Source organism: Lithobates pipiens, unplaced genomic scaffold (genome assembly GCF_037356315.1).
Source record: "Lithobates pipiens isolate NorthernLeopardFrog02 unplaced genomic scaffold, aLitPip1_a1.2 Scaffold_25, whole genome shotgun sequence".
NCBI classification, from domain to species: Eukaryota; Metazoa; Chordata; class Amphibia; order Anura; family Ranidae; genus Lithobates; species Lithobates pipiens.
In genome coordinates, this window is record NW_027507787.1 from 150,942,278 (window position 1) to 150,962,690 (window position 20,413).

A 20,413-nucleotide genomic window follows, 5' to 3' on the forward strand; every position below is an offset into this window, starting at 1 on the left:
AGGCGGAACGATTTTTCCATCATGCCTGGTTCAAAACATGGGTGTCCAATAATAGGGTTCAGGGGCGACGGGAAACTGGGCACGCCCGTCAGCTTAAAATATCTGTCCAACTCTCGTAGCGTTGGCTCAATGAGAGGGTGCGCCCGTACTGTTCCCGACCAGCTCGGACCACTCCAGGGCAGACCCTCAAGTGGAAATGGCACGGATTCACGTTCCAGTCGAACCCACAGCTTATCCCTCAGATGTCTGCACCAGTCGACTACTCTGTTCATGTGTATCGCCGTACAATACCATGCTGGGTCTGGGAGGCCAATCCCACCCTTGTCTTTCGGTCTGAGCAGTAGTGCTCTGCTGAGTCTTGGAGGCTTGCCTTGCCATACGTAACGAATAAAGACGGTGCGCATGGCTTTAAAAAATGATTGGGGGATTTTTATCGGTAAGGCTTGTAATAAGTACAAGAGTCTGGGCATTACATTCATTTTGAGCACATTACATCTCCCAAACCAGGAGGTCGCCAACTTTGACCACCTCTCTAGATCTACGGCAAAATTTTTTAGGAGCGGCTGAAAATTCAATTGAAAAATCAGATGTGGATCTGGGGGGATCTTGGTACCGAGATATTGTATAGCTTCAGCAGCCCAACGAAAGGGAAAGTTAGAGCTTAAACTCGTCTGGGCGTTGGTAGACAGGGAGACATTGAGTGCCTCCGATTTCTGTAAATTTATTTTAAAATTTGACAGTGAGCCATATCGTCTTACTTCCGCTAAAAGATTCGGCAAAGTAATGTGAGGCTCCGAAACATAAAACAAGAGGTCATCAGCAAAAGCTGCGACCTTGTGGTGGTACGAGGGCGTGTCCAATCCCTTGATGTCTACGTTCTGCCTGATATGATGCAGCAAGGGTTCAAGCGACAGGACAAATAAAAGGGGGGACAACGGACACCCCTGCCTCGTTCCTTTTCTGCATCCACAGAGAGCAGCATAATCGGCAGTTTAAGGCGTCTAGCACGTTCAATAACATTGATTGTCCTGGTCGTGTTGTCACGGGCCTCCCTATTGCGAACAAACCCTACCTGGTCCAGAGGTATCAGGCGCTGGAGAATGGGCGCCAACCGCTCCGCTAATATCTTAGTGAAGAGCTTGAGGTCGCAGTTTAATAAGGAAATGGGCCTATAGTTTGCGCAGAGAAGAGGATCCTTCCCCGGTTTGGGTATGACCGATATGCTGGCCTGTAACAGCTCTGGCGGGAATGTCTGACCCTCCAATAGAGCGTTAAAGGCTGACCGGTGGGTATTTAAGCTGGCCGCTTGCCCTTGCCCGATACCCCCCTCCCTCCCATTCCCCTTTTTACAGCATTTCTCAGCACATTTTCCTCCACAATTATCCATTTCTTATCTTGGGTATGGCCCATTTTCTTGGCTTACATACCAGACGACCAAAAGCTACACCTCAGGTCTATTTATGTTGTAAGTCTTGTAGTGTGTTTATGTGATCCACATCTGTCTCGGTCTTGGGGCCACGACCATAATATATACCGTATATACTCGAGTATAAGCCGAGATTTTCAGCCTCTTTTTTGAGGCTGAAAGTGCCCCCCTCGGCTTATACTCGAGTCATCGCTGTCTGCCCGCTCGATCAGCGTGTCGAGCAGACAGACAGCGGCCATTCTGATTCAAAAGCCGCGCCTCCGGCTCCCCCTTCGCCTGTGATAGGCGGAACACTGAATTTCCCAGCAGCCTGTGTTCCGCCTATCACGGACTTCGTATCATCCTCGTACTACGGACGAGGATGATACGACGTCTGTGATAGGCGGAACACAGGCTGCTGGGAAATTCAGTGTTCCGCCTATCACAGGCGAAGGCGGCGGCGCAGCTTTTGAATTTTACAATGGCCGCCGACGAACGAAGAGGGCACGGGACGGAGGCAAGGCACAGGACGGCACGGCACGGGACGGGACGGGACGGGACCGGAGGCAAGGCACGGCGGCGAGGCACGGCGGCGAGGCACGGCGGCGAGGCACGGAGGCAAGGAGGCTCGGCACGGGACGGAGGCTCGGGACAAAGGCTCAGGACACAGGTAGGCTGGACACACACACACACACACACACACACACACACACACACACACACACACACACACACGGATACACACACACACACAGGGATGGATGGATGGATGGAGACACACACACACAGGGATGGACGGACACACAGGGATGGACGGACACACAGGGATGGACGGACACACAGGGATGGACGGACACACACACAGGGATGGACAGGCATGTCTTACCCTCGGCTTATACACGAGTCAATAAGTTTGCCAGTTTTTTTGGGGGTAAATTGGGGGCCTCGGCTTATATTCGGGTCGGCCTATACTCGAGTATATACGGTATATATATATATATATATATATATATATATATATATATATATATATATATATATATATATATATATATATATATATATGTGTGTGTGTATTGGAGCTGGCTTTGTCTGCTTTAAGGACTTTCTGGGTCACAGGTCAGGAACATCTTTGTGGCAAAGAAAGTTAGAGAAAAAGTGAAGAATCATTAGCTCTATTGATGGTGTTCAGGTTAGGGACTTGGCAAGTAAAGAAGTCAAAGCATCAGCCCAGTGTTTTTTTGCCTGTATCCTGGTTGCAGAGATTTCCCCTAGCTTCCTATCCAATTCTCAGTAGTCACCAGAAGAAAATTTCCCCAAAAGGGCCAAGACATAAAAACATTTTGTATAGCTTTCAGTGGATGTTTTTACCCTTGTATATCACAAAAAGTAATGAACGAACTGGCCTGGGTTAAATCTGGGAATCTGCAAACAAAAATGGAGTGCCTGGAACCCACTAAAGTCTATTGGAGCTGAAACTTGTATTTTTCTGCAGGCTTTTGGTAAAAAAAAAGGCATATATAGTTGGGCCCTGCAATGGCCGATGTACCAATTCAATTTTTTTTATAAAATACCTTTTGGTAGGCAGTGGGTTTTTTAATGTGGCTTAAAGGATGACGTTACACAAAAAAACGTTTTCTTGAAATAACATGCTTGGGAGATGCCTTAAACCTGCACACAAAGTCACAATTCTGTAGGATGTACTCAAGCAAAAATGACATTGAAAATGGCTTCTGTAGGAGACATATAGTGTATGATTTACTCTGAAATTAATAATAGTATCTAAAGCCAAAAATGTTACTTTTAGTTTTGCATGGAGTGTAGAAGTGTTAGAGCCTCTGTATTTCTGTCTGTGTTTGGCTGGGGAGATTCACCTTCTCTATTTGTCCTGGTCAGAATTGTCACCAGGGGAAATTACAAAAAAGTACAATTGTTACCAGAACAGGAGGGGAAATCTCCCAATGGGCACATGGCTGACTAAAAGGGGATTTTCCTCACTTTGAGAAAGTTTCCTTTCACTTCCTGTTGTGTCTACAGGGCAGAATGTAAATAGAAATGTACTCACTGGGGCACAGATAGGACATATAAACCTAACACTGGTTTTAATTATCCCTTACTGCAGACATTGTCAACCTGTCTTCACAATCTACCCATTGATCACAGGCAAGAGACACATGTATTACAACTGATCCCACTGTGCTGCCAGTACCTAGTCCCACCATGCCACCTCTCAGGCCTCAGATCAGAGGGACAATGTGAATGCAGAGTTGAAGGAAGTTCTAGGCTCCTCTTTAACTCTGACCTCTCATACGGCACAGCCAAGGGAGACCTGGGAAGAGATCTCTTACTCTGCCAGTTCCTGCTGCTTTTATAAACTACATTCCTTCTTCATCACCAATGATATCAACAATCCACTTTAACCCCTGACCCAGCCAATGTCATCAAAAATACACAGTGGGATATACTTAGGGCCTGCAACCTAGGAGTGTAATTCAATTAAACCCAAACGTCTGTGGCTGAGATTAATGGCAAAAGCTGGGCACTTCTTGTCTTGGACAATCCCATTCCTTCTCCATCACCGATGATATAAAGAATGCACTTTAACCCCAGCCAATTTCAGCAAAAACCACCAGTGGGGAATAATTAGGGGCTGCAACCTAGGACTATAACTCAAAGAAACCCAAATGAGATTATGGGCTAAAGCTGGGCACTACTTGTCTTGGACAATCCAATTCCTTCTCTATCACTATTGATATAAAGAATCCACTTTAACCCGACACAACCAATTTTAGCAAAAACCACCAGTGGGGAATACATAGAGGCTGCAACCTAGGACTGTAACTCAATGGAACCCAAATGTCTGTGGCTGAGAATAATGGGTAAAGCTGGGCACTCCTTGCCTTGGACAATCCCATTTATTCTCCATCACTGATGACATAAAGAATCCACTTTAACCCCGACCCAGCCAATTTACGCAAAAACTACCAGTGGGGAACACCTAAGGGCTGCAACCATGGAGTGTAGCTCAACAAAACCCAAATGTCTCTGGCTGAGATTAATAACAAAAGCTGGGCACTCCTTATCTTGGATGATCAAATTAGTTTTGTTTCACTGATGATACAAAGTATTCACTTTAGTCCCTGACCCAGCCAATGTTCTCTACACTAACCCCTGAGCCCAGTCCACAGCACAGAAAATGTAATTTAAAACAAATGCAGCAAAGTTGGTTTGCGAACAAGACATACACAAGCCTTTAAAAGCCTTCCAATATATACGGCCTTAGACAGCCTCCAGGCTGGTTCCATGCTTTTACAGTTTGTAACTTGACTCTAAGCAAACAAAATAATTAGTACTTTCCTGACTTTCCCTTCAATCACACTGCCAAACTAAAGCAAGTGTTCAGCAAAAAAAAAAAAAATTCAAGGAAGTACATGATCGTCAGGATTCATGTCCCCATCATTTTGTGCGTTGTTTAATTCCCGAAGCATCGAAGGCTCTGAGGTGCAGGCACCAGCTATTAAAATGCTGCCTCGGAACAGCACTAACACTAAAAAAAGAACTCGCTCTGTATTTCACTGTCAATACCAGTTAAAAGATCAGTAAAGGGAGAAAGGGGGAAAAAAAAGACATGTTCGCATTTTTTTTTCCAACACTGCGGCAAAAAAAATGAACAGGCGCAGTCCGTGCAAACTTTTCAAACTTGACTTCTTAGTAAACTCTTCTTTACAATAGTTAATGACAAGCATGTCAAAAATAACAAACTCAGTCCTATAGAAGACCTATCAATAATTTAGCATGCCCCACCGGAGACCCTGTGTTTTGCAATAATGAAATATATGATTTTAAAAATAAATAATAGCTTCTTGTCAGCCTGATTTTAGCTAGGAGTTATGAAGTTGATTGATTGACTGAATACTTGTCGACGTTCTTTCTGGCTGGATCAAAGCAAAGCTGTTCCGTTTGCCCAAGGCCACTTGCAATTTATTTAGAGATTGCGTTGGTAACCCAGCAGGTAGCAATATTGGACCAAGATACACAGAAAATCAACTCTTTGAGGTTTTCCTAATTCCGAGGGGTGCCACAAATGAGTTTTTTTTCTTTCTTCCGCCAGTTCATTAAATCATTAACTGCTTAGTCTCGAGGACACGACCTAATTTCTTTTACAAATACGACTCTCCGTTAATTGCCGGCGAAGCGGCTGATGGCCGGGGCTTAATAGGCTGCCCTGGATTTCAGACGTTTCTGCCCTCGGACATGAAATGACAAGGAATGGAAACTGAACAATCAACGCTTCTCGAGGATTCAATGTTCTGACTGTAATAATACAGAGACTATATCTTTTCTTATGCTTGCTGCGCAGAGAAAAGTTTTTCATAGTATTTACAACTAAGTTCACCTAACATTAAGTGCATGTGCCATTTCCTCCATTTTTTTAAAGGGTGACACCACTTTCATTGGAAAAATAGTATATACAAATTGTAATTGAATGCTATTAAAAATGACCTTTCCTTTTTAATCTGTGTTTTTCTAAAAAATTCAATGCAATATGGCAATCTGTGTATGTATGTACAGAACCACCCCCCCCCCCCCCCCCCCAAATAGTGTAATTTTCAGATTGTGTGATTGGCTCACTGATTTTCCCAGAAGTCTGCACTAAAACACAAGTCAGACTTTACAGTAGGCATCCTCTGCAACCAAAATTTATGTTGGGGTGAGATAGTCCCAAAAGATGAATTCACTCACTAAGGGATGCAGATACTGCAACTTTCTTTTCCTCATTAGAACATTGCATGTGCATCAGCTCAGAGGCATAACTAGAACCTTCCTGGCCCTGGTGCAAGAAACTATGAAAGCCCCCCCCCCCCAGGTTACCACTGATCCCTGGGCCCTTTACTCCCATTGTGGGACACTTTATTATGCCACCATCTTGGGGTCCCCCCACGGTGTCAGAACACCAGAGACCAGTCACAAGGGCAAACTTTGCAACCCTGGAATTTCCACTATTGGTGTCAGCAGTTATTTTTTTGTTTTATTTTTTTATTATTTTTTTAACAATTGTAATTCTTTTTTTTTTTTGGACCCCCATTGGGGGGCTTTGGTGAAATATCAGGGGTCCAAACAGAGCCCTGATGTCTCACTTTTCAGACAGAGAAAGGGACTGAGGACAGATCCATCAGTCCCTTTCTCTGCAGCCTCAGCTGTACAGAGCTTCCTGTTCATTCATAAACAAAGGCCTAGTAAACACAGTTTCTATGCCCCAGCTATGAATGGCACCGATCACTGACTCTATTCATTAAGACAAAGAAGGGGCCAATAAATTACACATTCACTGGCTCCTTCCCTGCTCTCCATCCTGACAGATCCCCCCACAGCAGCTGGAGGGAGGTGGGAGGGGCAAATTCGACAGCACTGCAGGGGGAACAAGTGGGGGCCAAGGAAGCATAAAGGAGCCTGGGAAGCAGGAGAGCAATAGGAAGACTGTGTGAGCAGCATGTAAAGGAACCGATGCCCTCCATTTCCCTCTTGCAGCTGCTATCCACGGGAGGGAGAGGAGGAGAAGGGCATTCAGCAGCTACATGGGGGGGATCAACTCCTCTACAGGTCGCCACCCTCCTATCTAGATGTGTAGGGGGGGTCTATCATTTTAATGAAAGCTGCAGATTAAAAAAATATTAAAAATATTTGCCAAGCTCTGATGAAGGGAGATCCTTACAACCAGGGCCAGGACAAGGGAAAGAGAAGCAGGAAGGGCAGCCTCCCTGAGCACAGCACTCTTACTTAAGGGAGGGGCCCTGGCCAGAATGCATTCTGGTGATGGCAATTAGTAAACCATGGCGCCCCTTCTGCCAGGTTGTGGTTTTCTGTCTGCCTAACAGTTACTGCTTACACAATGCACTCCAACATGCCCAACTGCTCACAGCCGACACAAAAACCAGCTGCTACAAATGATTTACTATGCATGCATCCTCCATGCCAACTATGGGCAGCCGGAGAATGAGGGAAGGCAGACAATGGGTGTGCCAGAACAGGCAGGGTGGTATGCCCATCTAGAACATCCATTGGGAGGAGGAGAAGGGGTGCTTTTATATTCATATTTTACCCCTAGGGGCCAATCCATCAATCCACAGTTCTTATGCCGCGTACACACGACCAGACTTTTCAACATCAAAAGTCTGACGGAATGATTCCGGCAGACTATTCGATCGTGTGTGGGCTGCAGCGGACTTTTGATTTGCAAAAGTCTGACAGACTTTAGAAATGGAACATTTTTCAAATTTTTCCGAAAGAACTCCGCCGGACCCAGTTTCTACCGAGAAATCCGCTGGTGTGTGTGCTAGTCCGACAGACAAAAACCGATGCGAGGGCAGCTATTGGCTACTGGCTATGAACTTCCTTATTCTAGTCCGGTCGTACGTCATCACATTCGAATCCGTCGGACTTTGGTGTGATTGTGTGTGGCCAAGTCCGTTCATTCAGAAAGTCCGTCACAACTCTGTCAGAACTCCGTCAGAACTCCGTCGAAAGTCTGTCGGACTTAAGTCCGGTTGTGTGTACGCGGCATTACTCCTCAAATTAGATTTCCATTAAAGTTCCATTTGGAATAAACACCAAAAAAATCCAGCTCCTTACACCTCTCCCATACCTTCCGCTTCATATCGCTGTTTAAGTCTTGTTTGGCCCTCCAAATATGTATGTAATTTTTTTTTCCACATCACAGGACACTTTTCATATTACAGAGTTATCAGTGAAGTATGTGTGTTGCCTAGAGGTGTTCCTTAAAAACAGAAATGGTCAGGTGACTCCACGCTCCATACAATGTAAATATTCATTCTTCTCTAGAATAATTACATAGGACAAGATCTCAGTGTGCTTATTATACACTGCAATCCGCCGACTATAATTTATCTTGCAATTATCATAATGCATATTATATGCTTATTTCACAGCGGTTTCAACATTGGTTCATTTCGCCTACTGGCAGATAAGCGCGCTCCGTGCTTTCCTTCTTCCTTTCATGTCGAAAGACTGCACAATGTTCATTGGAGATTAATCAGAGTAATAAGAGGGGGGAAATGAATTAGGGGGAGGCAAGGTGTGAAGGAATATCTGAATTTTTTTTTTCCCTCCCCCTCTTCCTACACTGGCCAATATAGGCTGAATCCAGTGATAATATCATTGGCGTCCCTTTAAAAGGGTTGGGACAGTGTCTGTCATTTAGCCACTGTATATGATTAATAAAAGTGAAGAAATAAGAAGTCATTGCTATCTCAGAAAATAAAATATTTTTTACAAGATGCTTTGGCATAATTCGAGTTGTATAGAAATTACAGTGAGCTAGATATTGAGCATTGAAAATGCCTGTTTATTCTCTTAGGAAAAATCTTAGGAAAAATGCATTTATTTCCATTTAAGTACATGCACACCCCAACTGAATGACATTTAGTGGGAGATTTACAAAAGGAAAATAGACTGCAAGGGCAGTTGCTCCAAAGCTTAGTAAATGAGCAGTAAAAATGACCTTACATGTGATAGGTTATTCTTTGCAAAGTGAAGCGTTACTTCATTTTCAAAATTCTGGAGCACCTGCACTTGCAGAGTCTATTTGCCTTTAGTAAATAGACCCCTTTGTTTTCTAATGCACTGTGTATAATGTGACCTCCTTCACTGCCCCCTGGTGTTAATTACAACTCACCAGAGGTATCAGACAATGCTTAGGTAGGTTGCACCAAACTTAGGCTCTCAGTCCAGCACAGCGTACCTTCCCTTGACCTCTGTTCTTTCACAATCCTTGGAGTTTTACTTTTACCCCACTGTCATCTGCATAGTTCACTCTTACTTCCCAACATTTGTAGAAGCAGAATACAGCAGAACAGGACTTCTCTTGTGTAGTAATATAATGGAAGTAAAAATAATTTAAAAACATATAAAATGGTACAAAGAAAACCTGACGCCTTTTGTCCTTTTAGCTGTTTAGATAGAGCTTGAAAAATTTGAGACAAAGGAAAAAGGCCACCAGGGTTGAACTGAGAGGCAAAAGATGTAGCAAACTTATTGGGTAGCAAAAACAATGTTTTTCCTATATCTATATCAATAAACGCAATAAACTGAGAAGAACGAGGAAGGGAGAAATGAAAGAACGGGAGAAATACAGTGAGAAAGAAGGGTAATTAGGAAATAACAAAAAAGAAATGGAAGTAGAAAAGAGATAATAGCGAGAAACCTCTCTGCTGTAATCCAAAAAGGCAATATCTAGTAGAGGCAATTCAAATTTCAAATAATATAGGGGTCAAGAAATAGTTGGGTAGGTGATATTGAAGGTGAGGTAAATCTAAGAACAGGCGCTAATCCCATCTAAATTGGAATGGGTTAGGAATTCTTTAAGTCACTGTAAGTCTTTGTATACCATCCAGGCTGAATAAACATTAATATATTTTTCCAAATGCATTATATCATACAATATCTCCAACCATTCACATAAGAAGAGTGATTTTGGGTAAGTTTAAAATAAGTTTTTGGTAAATGCTGTTATATAGGCTAATGATTGAGTCCCAGAAGTATGTGATGGGTTGACATTCCCACCAAATAAAGAGATTAATGATGGGAGTCATCTGACATCGCCAGCAGATATCATGGGAAGGATATATGGATTTGAGCATAGAAGGTTTTGTGTACCATCTTAACAATATTTTGAAATTTTGTTTCTGAATCTTACATGACATATATCGTTTATGAGTACATACAAATATCCTATCCCACTTCTCTTCAGCAATAGAAGTCCCAGTTCTGCAACCCACTCTTCAGTGTAGGTCAGGAGATGAGATGATATCTTGGCCAGAGATAGTGTATACAACAAGGAAATGTATGTTGGGGGAATGTGGTTGACACACATAGCTATTCAAATGTTGTTATACATCTGGGGCTCATATGTAGAGACTGGCAGAAGCCAATAGTTACATATAAGTCAACAATAAGCCTTTAGAATGTGGGTGTAGAGACTGAAATTGTGGGAAAGAGAATAATGAGTTATTAGAAGTAATATGTCACAGTTGTGGCCAAAAGATACATGTTCCATTCTAAAATCAAAGAAGAGTGGAGACTTACTGAAAATGCGTCATCAGGGGGGGTAAGAGGACTGGGTGGAGAATAAAAAGAAGGAGAATGGTGATTTTGATGCCATCACCAAAAGGTACTATAAACAAGAAAAGGATAGAAGATCTTTTATCCAAGATGAGAAGGAGAAACCCATGCAGCAACTTTGGGATGTAAGGGAGAGGTGTTAAATCCCAAATTAACCCATTGTTTTCTCTGCTCTTGGTGGAAAACGTTTGAGGTCAGGAAACCCTATTAACCGTCATTCCTTTATCCTAATTAAGATGTTATGATTAAGCTTAGGTTTAGATAATCTTCACACAAAATCAGAGATAAGTATTTTAAGTTAAACAAAAAAATTATTAGGAGCGATTAGCAATCTGATAGGGGTGGTTTGAAATAAATAAAGGAATTTAAAGAGGATGTCCATTTTAATCTCTCTGATGCAGCCAAACCAAAAGAGTCTTCAATTCTGATTTAATTTTGGCTAGTATGAGTAGATAACTTAGGGCACAGAGTGACTTAGAATCAGAGGGTATTTTAACCTCTAAATACTTTACTACAACAGGTTGTCACTTCAAATGGAAGGTGAAGCTTAAAGGCAAAACCAACAATTTTTATTAAAGGTATTTTAAAATGATCAACATCGACAAGGAGATACTTCCCTTTCTATTATGGTAGTCACTAGGTGGTTGTTGTTAGCTATTAGTATCCTTAGTAATCCGGGTTTAGATCTTTTCCTTACTACACAATGCAGAATAGAGATGGCCTTGCGGTTCGCCCCCGCGGTCGGTTCGCAGCGAACTTTGCGCGTTCACTATTCGCCAAACCGGCAGACATATGGTGCTGTTCGTGGCCACCATATTCTTTTACATTGTGAAGAACTTTGACCCATGACACATCCATCATGTGGTACAGGACAGCCAATTGAGACATTTCAGCACATGGACATACCCCCTACCTTATAAATAGACCTGATCTGGCTGCCATTTTACATTCTGTCTTTTGTCAGTGTAGGGAGAGGTTGCTCTGTGGAGTAGGGACAGTCTGTAATCACAAAAGTCCTTTTAAGGACTGGTATATGTGTACTATTGTTTGGTGTGCAGTATATAGGGGTGTAATACACGTAGAAAATACTTTCAAATATAGAAAGCATAGTATAGTGCATTTCTACTGTGCAGCATTGTGACTGCTGAGCGATTCTGCAGCTCTTTTGTCAGTGTAGGGAGAGGTTGCTGTGTGTCGTAGGGACAGACTGTAGCGACACAAATTGCTAACAAATATAGATCCACAAAAGTCCTTTTAAGGACTGGTATAGGTGTACTATTAGGTGTGCAGTATATACAGTGGTGTGAAAAAGTGTTTGCCCCCTTCCTCATTTCCTGTTCCTTTGCATGTTTGTCACACTTAAGTGTTTCGGAACATCAAACCAATTTAAACAATAGTCAAGGACAACACAAGTAAACACAAAATGCAATTTGTAAATGAAGGTGTTTATTATTAAAGGTGAAAAAAAATCCAAACCATCATGGCCCTGTGTGAAAAAGTGATTGCCCCCTAAACCTAATAACTGGTTGGGCCACCCTTAGCAGCAACAACTGCAACCAAGCGTTTGCGATAACGTGCAATGAGGCTTTTACAGCGTCCTGGAGGAATTTTGGCCCACTCATCTTTGCAGAATTGTCCTAATTCAGTTACATTAGAGGGTTTTCGAGCATGAACGGCCTTTTTAAGGTCATACCACAACATCTCAATAGGATTCAGGTCAGGACTTTGGCTAGGCCACTCCAAAGTCTTCATTTTGTTTTTCTTCAGCCATTCGGTGGTGGACTTGCTGGTGTGTTTAGGATCATTGTCCTGCTGCAGAACCCAAGTTCGTTTCAGCTTGAGTACACGAACAGATGGTCGGACATTCTCCTTCAGGATCTCTTGGTAGACAGCAGAATTCATAGTTCCTTTTATCACGGCAAGTCTTCCAGGTCCTGAAGCAGCAAAACAGCCCCAGACCATCACACTACCACCACCATATTTTACTGTTGGTATAATGTTCTTTTTATGAAATGCAGTGTTCCTTCTACGCCAGATATACTTGGACACACACCTTCCAAAGAGTTCCACTTTTGTCTCATCGGTCCACAGAATGTTGTCCCAAAAGTCTTGGGGATCATCAAGATGTGTTGTGGAGAAATTGAGACGAGCTTTGATGTTCTTTTTGCTCAGCAGTGGTTTTCTCCTTGGAACTCTGCCATGCAGGCCATTTTTGCCCAGTCTTTTCCTGATGGTGGAGGCATGAACGCTGACCTTAACTGAGGCAAGTGAGGCCTGCAGTTCCTTGGACGTTGTTGTGGGGTCTTTTGTGACCTCTTGGATGAGTCGTCGCTGCGCTCTTGGGGTAATTGTGGGCGGCCAGCCACTCCTGGGAAGGTTCACCACTGTTCCATGTCTTCGCCATTTGTGGATAATGGCTCTCACTGTGGTTCGCTGGATTCCCAAAGCTTTGGAAATGGCTTTATAACCCTTTCCAGACTGATAGATCTCAATTACTTTCTTTCTCAATTGTTCCTGAATTTCTTTGGGTCTCGGCATGATGTGTAGCTTTTAAGGATCTTCTGGTGGACCTTACTGTGTCAAGCAGCTCCTATTTAAGTGATGCCTTGATTGTGAACAGGTGTGGCAATAATCAGGCCTGGTTGTGGCTAGAGAAATTGAACTCAGGTGTGGACAACCACAGTTATAGTATGTTTTAACAAGGGGGGCAATCACTTTTTCACACAGGGCCATGATGGTTTGGATTTTTTTTCACCTTTAATAATAAACACCTTCATTTACAAATTGCATTTTGTGTTTACTTGTGTTGTCCTTGACTATTGTTTAAATTGGTTTGATGTTCCGAAACACTTAAGTGTGACAAACATGCAAAGGAACAGGAAATGAGGAAGGGGGCAAACACTTTTTCACACCACTGTAGGGGTGTAATACACGTATAAAATACTTTCAAATATAGAAAGCATATTATAGTGCATTTCTATTGTGCAGCATTGTGACTGCTGAGCGGTTCTGCAGCGATACTTCAAAGAGTGACAAACGCAATTAGAAAAAAGTATTATAACTGGTGTGATAGACCAGTGGCCCCCCAAAATGACAGATTGAAGCGGGGGATGCTATATACCTTCTTCCACATATACTGCACTTCTCTAGAGACTTTTGTCACAGGGTCATTTAAAAAATGACAGGCAGAGGAAGAGACAGGCCCTTCCGCAGGGGTGGTAGGGGTAGGGCAGGAGCACCAGGTTTGAGCCAAAGTTGGCAGTTGCAGAAGGTGCGTTCGATTAGGTCAAAGGACACACCAGACTTGGTTGGGTGGCTCACTCAGCCTTACTCTTCTGCAGCCTCTTCATCCTCTCTATCTGCACCCTTTTCACTAATTGCTGTGTGCACCCCCAAAGACACTACCACCAACACCACCACCATATACCCTCCGCTTGAGTCACAGGAATTATTTTCCGATCCATCACAAGACAAAACATTTCCGATGTGCAGCCATTCTTGGCATTGGATCAGGAAGAGGAGGTAGCAACAACCGCCACTCAGCAGTCTGACGACAGTACCCAGATCAGCCCAAGGAGGTTGTTCCCCGTTGTTGCTGCCTACTCCGAGATCTCTAATTATAGTGGTGGGGAAGGTGACGTTGATGATTACGTGTCTAGGGACGTCACGTGGGTGACCACAAGAGAGGAAGAGGAGGGGAGTTCAGAGGGAGGGTTGTACCAGCAGATAGGGAGGAGAAGCAGGCGGAACTTACATTGCACAGGAGGGACAAACCAGACTGCTAATGTATCAGGAGCGGGCCATCAACCATGTACGGTCACATCTGGCGCTCCCAGGATGCTGGCTTATGGCTCCACAATGTGGGCTTTTATTAACGTGTCTGCTGCTGACAATAGTGTTGCCATCTGCAGCCTTTGCAGTCAACGCATAAGTCGCGGTAAGCCCAACACTCACCTAGGGACAACCGCCTTAAGAAGGCACATGAACTCCCATCACCGAGCCCAGTGGGAGCAACGACATCAGAACCCACAAAGCCACACTCCAGGCTCTCACCGTCCAGCCTCTTCTACTTCTCCTTCTCCTCTCTCCTCACAATTGTCCTCCACTCCACCTTCCATCATGCCGTCCTCACGTTTTTCTGGAAAAAGGCAGGCTTCCGTGGGCCAAATGTTTGAGCGTAAAAAAATGATGATGCCGGATAACCCTCTTGCCCAATGGTTGACAACTGGCTTGTCAGAACTACTGCCATATAAACTGGTGGACTCGGAGGCCTTTCGAAAATTTGTGGCCATTGGAACACCACAATGGAAGGTCCCAGGAAGGAAATATTTCTTACAGAAGGGCATCCCAGAGCTATATGGCCATGTTCAGCGGAAAGTGAATGTATCTCTGGCACACAGTGTTGGTGCCAAGATACATCTGACCACAGACACGTGGTCTAGCAAACACGGGTATGGAAGGTATATAACGTTTACTGCCCACTGGGTGAACATTCTGATGGCCATCAAGCATGTAACCCGTGCCACCCGTGTAGATTTGGTTTTACCGCTACGGATTGCATGCAGGCCTGCCTCTTCTTCTCCACCTCCTACTCCATCCTCCCTCTCCTTCTCGGCTGACTCCTCCTTTTCCGCTGCTACCGTTTCTTCTGCTGCGCCACCCAAGATCCCCAGAACCTATTCGACATGCCAGGTGAGACGTTGCCATGCTGTGTTGCATCTATTGTGCCTGGAAGCCAAGAGCCACACTGGCCCTGCGCTCCTTTCAGCTTTGCGTTCACAGGCAGATCAGTGGCTAACACCGCTCAATTTGACAGTTGGTAAAGTGGTGTGCAACAATGGTGTCAATCTGCTGAGCGCGTTGAAACAAGGCAAAATTCCACACATGCCATGCATGGCACCCATCTTAAACTTGGTCGTGCAATGATTCGTTGTCAAATACCCTGGGGTCCAGGACGTCTTGCGGCAGGCAAGGAAAATCTCGGCCCATTTCAGAAGATCTGGCTCACCTTGCTGACATTCATCGGCGACACAATCTGCCGGTCAGACGTCTTATTTATGACTGCCCCACGCGATGGAACTCAACCTTGTATATGCTTGATAGGCTGCTCCAGCAGAAACGTGCAGTTAACGACTACCTGTACGAACTCTGGGGAGCTTGTTTTTTTTTTTTTCACCGTGCCAGTGGCTGCTCATGTGCAACGCATGCAGACTTCTGCAGCCATTTGATGAGATCACCAAACTGCTCAGTCGCAGCCATGGCACCATCAGTGACATCGTACCTTACGCCTTCTTTATGGAGCGTGCATTGCGTCGTGTCATTGATCAAGCCGTCAAGGAGCAGAAAGATGAGGAAGACGCAGTGCTGGATGAATTCCCGGGGGGCTACTCTATCTGAGACAAGTCAACAACAGGAGTCTGAAGAGGAGTCAGAGGAGGATGGTGCCGGGGCGGATGAGGAGGAGCAAGAAGAACATACTTTAAACCTTTCTGGCATCCCTGTTGTTGTCCGTGGATTGGGGGAGGAGAACGAGGACGACATTATCCTGGATGATGAGCAGGAGCCAGGCCACCACACCACTTCCAGTTTAGTGCAAATGGGGGCCTTCATGCTCCAGTGTTTTAAGAGGGACCCCCATATAAAAAGCATAAAGGGCAAGGACCAGTACTGGGTGGCAACGTACTTAGACCCCCGGTACAATCAAAAAATGCCGGAAATGTTACCACCATCATGGAGGGCTGTCAGAATGGAGCACTTCCAGGCCTTGCTTAGAGAAATGCTGCATTCTGCTTTTGCGTGTGCTGGCAGAGGAATTTCCACTCCCAGAGAAACAGTTACAGGGTACCAATCCAACAGCGCCTGCAAGAGGAGGGCAGTTTGAAGATGTGTTGGTCACTTCTGATATGAGATCATTCTTTCAGCCGATCCATCGACAGGTGTGATCCGTATCCAACATCAGGGAACGCCTAGACCGACAGGTGTCCAACTACATTGGGATAAAAAAACGGCCGATGTGGATGCTCTGAAAAGTGATGAACCCCTGGACTACTGGGTGGGCAGGCTTGACCTCTGGCCAGAGCTTGCACAATTTGCAATGGAACTGTTGGCTTGTCCCCTGTCCAGTGTCCTGTCCGAAAGGACGTTCAGCGTAGCACGGGGGATCATGACCGATAAGCGCACTCACCTAGCTCACGACAGTGTTGACTACCTCACATTTATAAAAATGAATGAGGCATGGATCTCGGAGGAATTCACCACATGTGACCAGTAGACCATGTATATGCATAACTGTATAAACGATTTATATAATCTAGCACACTGACTTTTTTTCTACCTTTGGCTCACTTGTAGAAAAAAAAGCACACCGTACTATATGCCCGTACCCTCCTGTTTGAAGAGGTTGAACGGTGTCATATTTTTGGGTCCCGCAGCGAGTTGGTTCTCCCCTCTAGAGTTTAGAGGCAAGTCTTTACCTTTCCCAAAGAAGGCCAATGTTCACACCACGCTTAAACTCCAACACAAGTTTATTTTCCTTTTATGCTTCAGTAACCGGAGAGTTGAAAAGAGAAAGGGGTTAGCAGATAGAACTGATTCAGGCACACTCTTGGCTTCATCGCCACTCGGTCCCGAGTGGGTACAGCTCACCCGGATAATCACCCAATGGCACTAGAAGCTGGCATGTAGCTCGAACAGTGACTTAGTCCCCTCCAAGGACAAAGTCAAGGAGATCCCTCCTTAGGTAGCAGGCTAGCAGCACTCCTCAAAGGCAGTCTGTGGAGCAAGGAATCCTTCCCTCCGACAGGTCACTAGGCGACCTCTTGAGACAGCAATTTTTATCACTCGCCTCCTGTTATGGGGCCGATCCTCCCATGGCTTCCTCTTAGTCAGAGTGGTCGCCCTCACCTGGGCTCCCTGGGTTTCCTTTCTGGCTTTGTAGACCCAGGTAAAGGTACTGGGCCTTCCTGGAACTCCGTAGACTGGGGCTGAAGGGGCCCTAGACCCCACAGTCAATGCTCGTATCCCCCACTCGAGGAGATACACTCCTCTGGGTGCAGGTCCCCAGGTATTCTCGCCCAGAACAATGGCTTCTGCCCCTTTTGTATCCTCTTCCAGCATGCACAGATGGTAGACCACGCCCACTGCATGGCTGCCGAGAGAGGACACCCAGTAGCCACTCCATCACCTGTAGTTCAACCCCAGGTACCAGTGTCGGCACCACCTATACACCTAAGGGGAACTGCACGCCAGGTGAAACAGCAGTAAGGCAGAGTCCAAACAATTAGAAGACCCGAGCCAACTATTGCTCAGGTCACCCCTAAATTTGCAATACCCGCTACAATAACATAAAAAAAATAATTATGGCAAATTTTCCAATAGCAGGATCATCCCCTTCATAGCCTGGCCTGGCCTTGCCTCTCCTCCATGGCCTCCATGCACTCCTGAATTGACGAAATTTCACAGATAAAAAAAGAATGCTTGTCGATCGCAGATTTGCTTAATACTTCAGGTATGTCAGTGTCCATGTTGTGGGACTATGTGTGCACAGCTAGTAAGTATTTTGTGGCTGCAAATATGACCTGGAGGTTTTTAATGTTCACCTGCCATTAAAAGGAATGGGACCCGCCACGAACCTGAGGTTCGCGAACATTTGTGTGCGTTTGCGCGATCGTGTTCGCAAACCGTCCCGTTAGATGTTTTTCCATCACTACAGCAGAAAGCCTAAAGGCCAAGGTTCCCCCTCCAGCTCCCTTAAAGTACCCCTCTACCTCCTTTTTTTAACCCTTTATAAATGCTTTTTTTGGGGGTGTTTGGTCTGTTCATGTGACATCACATGCACTTTTCATCCTCTTCTCAATCTAGTGGTGTGCAGTTCCTGAATGTTCCATTATGTAGCATTACATGAAGTACCTCTCTGGAGCATTTTCCTGTTAGTCTAGGGTGGTTGATGACCTTTTTCCAGGGAGTAGGTTTGTGACACACTGGTTCATTCAAACTGTTATGCTCGCGTACACACGACCAGACTTTCTGGCAGAAAAGGGCAGACGGAATCATTCCGTCGGATATTACGATCGTGTGTGTGTGGGCTTCATCTGACCTTTTTCTTTAAAAATTCAGATGGACTTAGAAATAGAACATGTTTTAAATCTGTCGGGGAAAACCGTTCGTCTGTATGCTGGTCCAACGGACCAAATACGATACAAGGGCAGCTACTGGCTATTGAATGATTTAAAAAAAAATGGCACTGGAGTTGGCTTTGATCAACAAACGAATAAAAAAACAAATAGTATTAATGCCATACATTATCTGTACTGTTCTTGCTCTGAAAGAAAAAAAAAAGAATGAGGCTAATCAGAAGTCTTTTTTTTTTGGAAATAGAACATGTCCAAAATAACTGAAAAGGGCTTCCTCAGGAGCCATTTTAAGTTGAAAATCTACAGTCCACTTGCAGAAGAACCTAAAGGGGGTTATTTATGAAAGGCAAATCCACATTGCACTGCAAGTGCACTTGAAATCTAATGGGTAGACCTGAAATGAGTGGAAGCTCTGCTGATTTTCTCATCCAATCATGTGCAAGCTAAAATGCAGTTTTTTATTTTCCTTGCATGTCCCACTCGGATCTACAGCGATTTTACTTCCAAGTGCACTTTCAAGTGCACTGAAATTGCACTTGAAAGTAAAGTACTTCCAAGTGGACTTTCAGTGCACTTTCAAGTGCACTGAAAGTCCACTTGGAAGCAGTAAATAACCCCCCAAAATCTCACTTCATATGTGCTCCAGATCATTAGTAAATAATCCATTCTATCTGATTTGGTCTGATCATTGTCTTTCCAGTCACAAGCCTGCAAGCCACACAGCCTTCCTCCTGCTGAAACAAGCACTAACTTGGAATTATCCTGGCGCCTTATTCCTACAAGTTCTGTGCATACCCAACCAAGCCTTTCCTGATGTAATTTTGATGCAATCGATGTGATGAGCCATCTCTTTGGAGCAAGTTGTAAACAAAGAAGGAATTCTCTACAAGATCTGTTGCTTCTTCTGGCTTGAAGTGAACATCATCATCCGCTTTTGTTCTGTGGACCTCGGCAAGATGAGAATTCCAAGACTGTTGCAGAGATATGGCTATGGATATAGCTATGTGCAGATTTGAATTAGCAGCAGAAATAAATGCAAGAAATCAGGAGAAGTAAAGTTTTAGAGGACCTAAAAACTATATTTTGATAGTATGCAGTTTGGACTTCAAAATCTAATGGTGATTTTAGTTTTTCTTTAAAAGCCCATTGCATCCTTAATAAAAAAAAACACAAAAACCCTATTTAATTTCCCTTTCTTCATCAACACCAAGCATTTAGCTAAGGTTGTGAAATTTAGCAGAGATCCCTGATTGCACTGAATTTTCAGGAAAATTCAAATTCTGTTTTTTTGATTCCTAATTAGGTCATTTTGCCACCTCATCTTTAGCCACGTGCCTTTCATATTTTCTTTTCATTGTTAATTATACATTATTTATGGTGCTCAAATATTTTGTGAAGGCCATAATTTAAACAATGTTGCACGTTAAAAAGCTACAGTTATACTGTATGGTTGAGAACTCTGTAATGTACAGTTGTGCTCATAAGTTTAGATACCCTGGCAGAATTTATGATTTTTTGAATTTTTTTTCAGAGAATATGAATGATAACACAATTTTTTTTTCTTTCACTCATGGTTAGTGTTTAGTTGAAGCCATTTATTAAAAATCAATTGTGTTTACTCTTTTAAAATCATAATCACAACAGAAACTACCCAAATGACCCTTATCAAAAGTTTACATACCTTAGTGATTTTGGCCTTATAGCATGCACACAAGTTGACGCAAAGGGGTTTTGATGG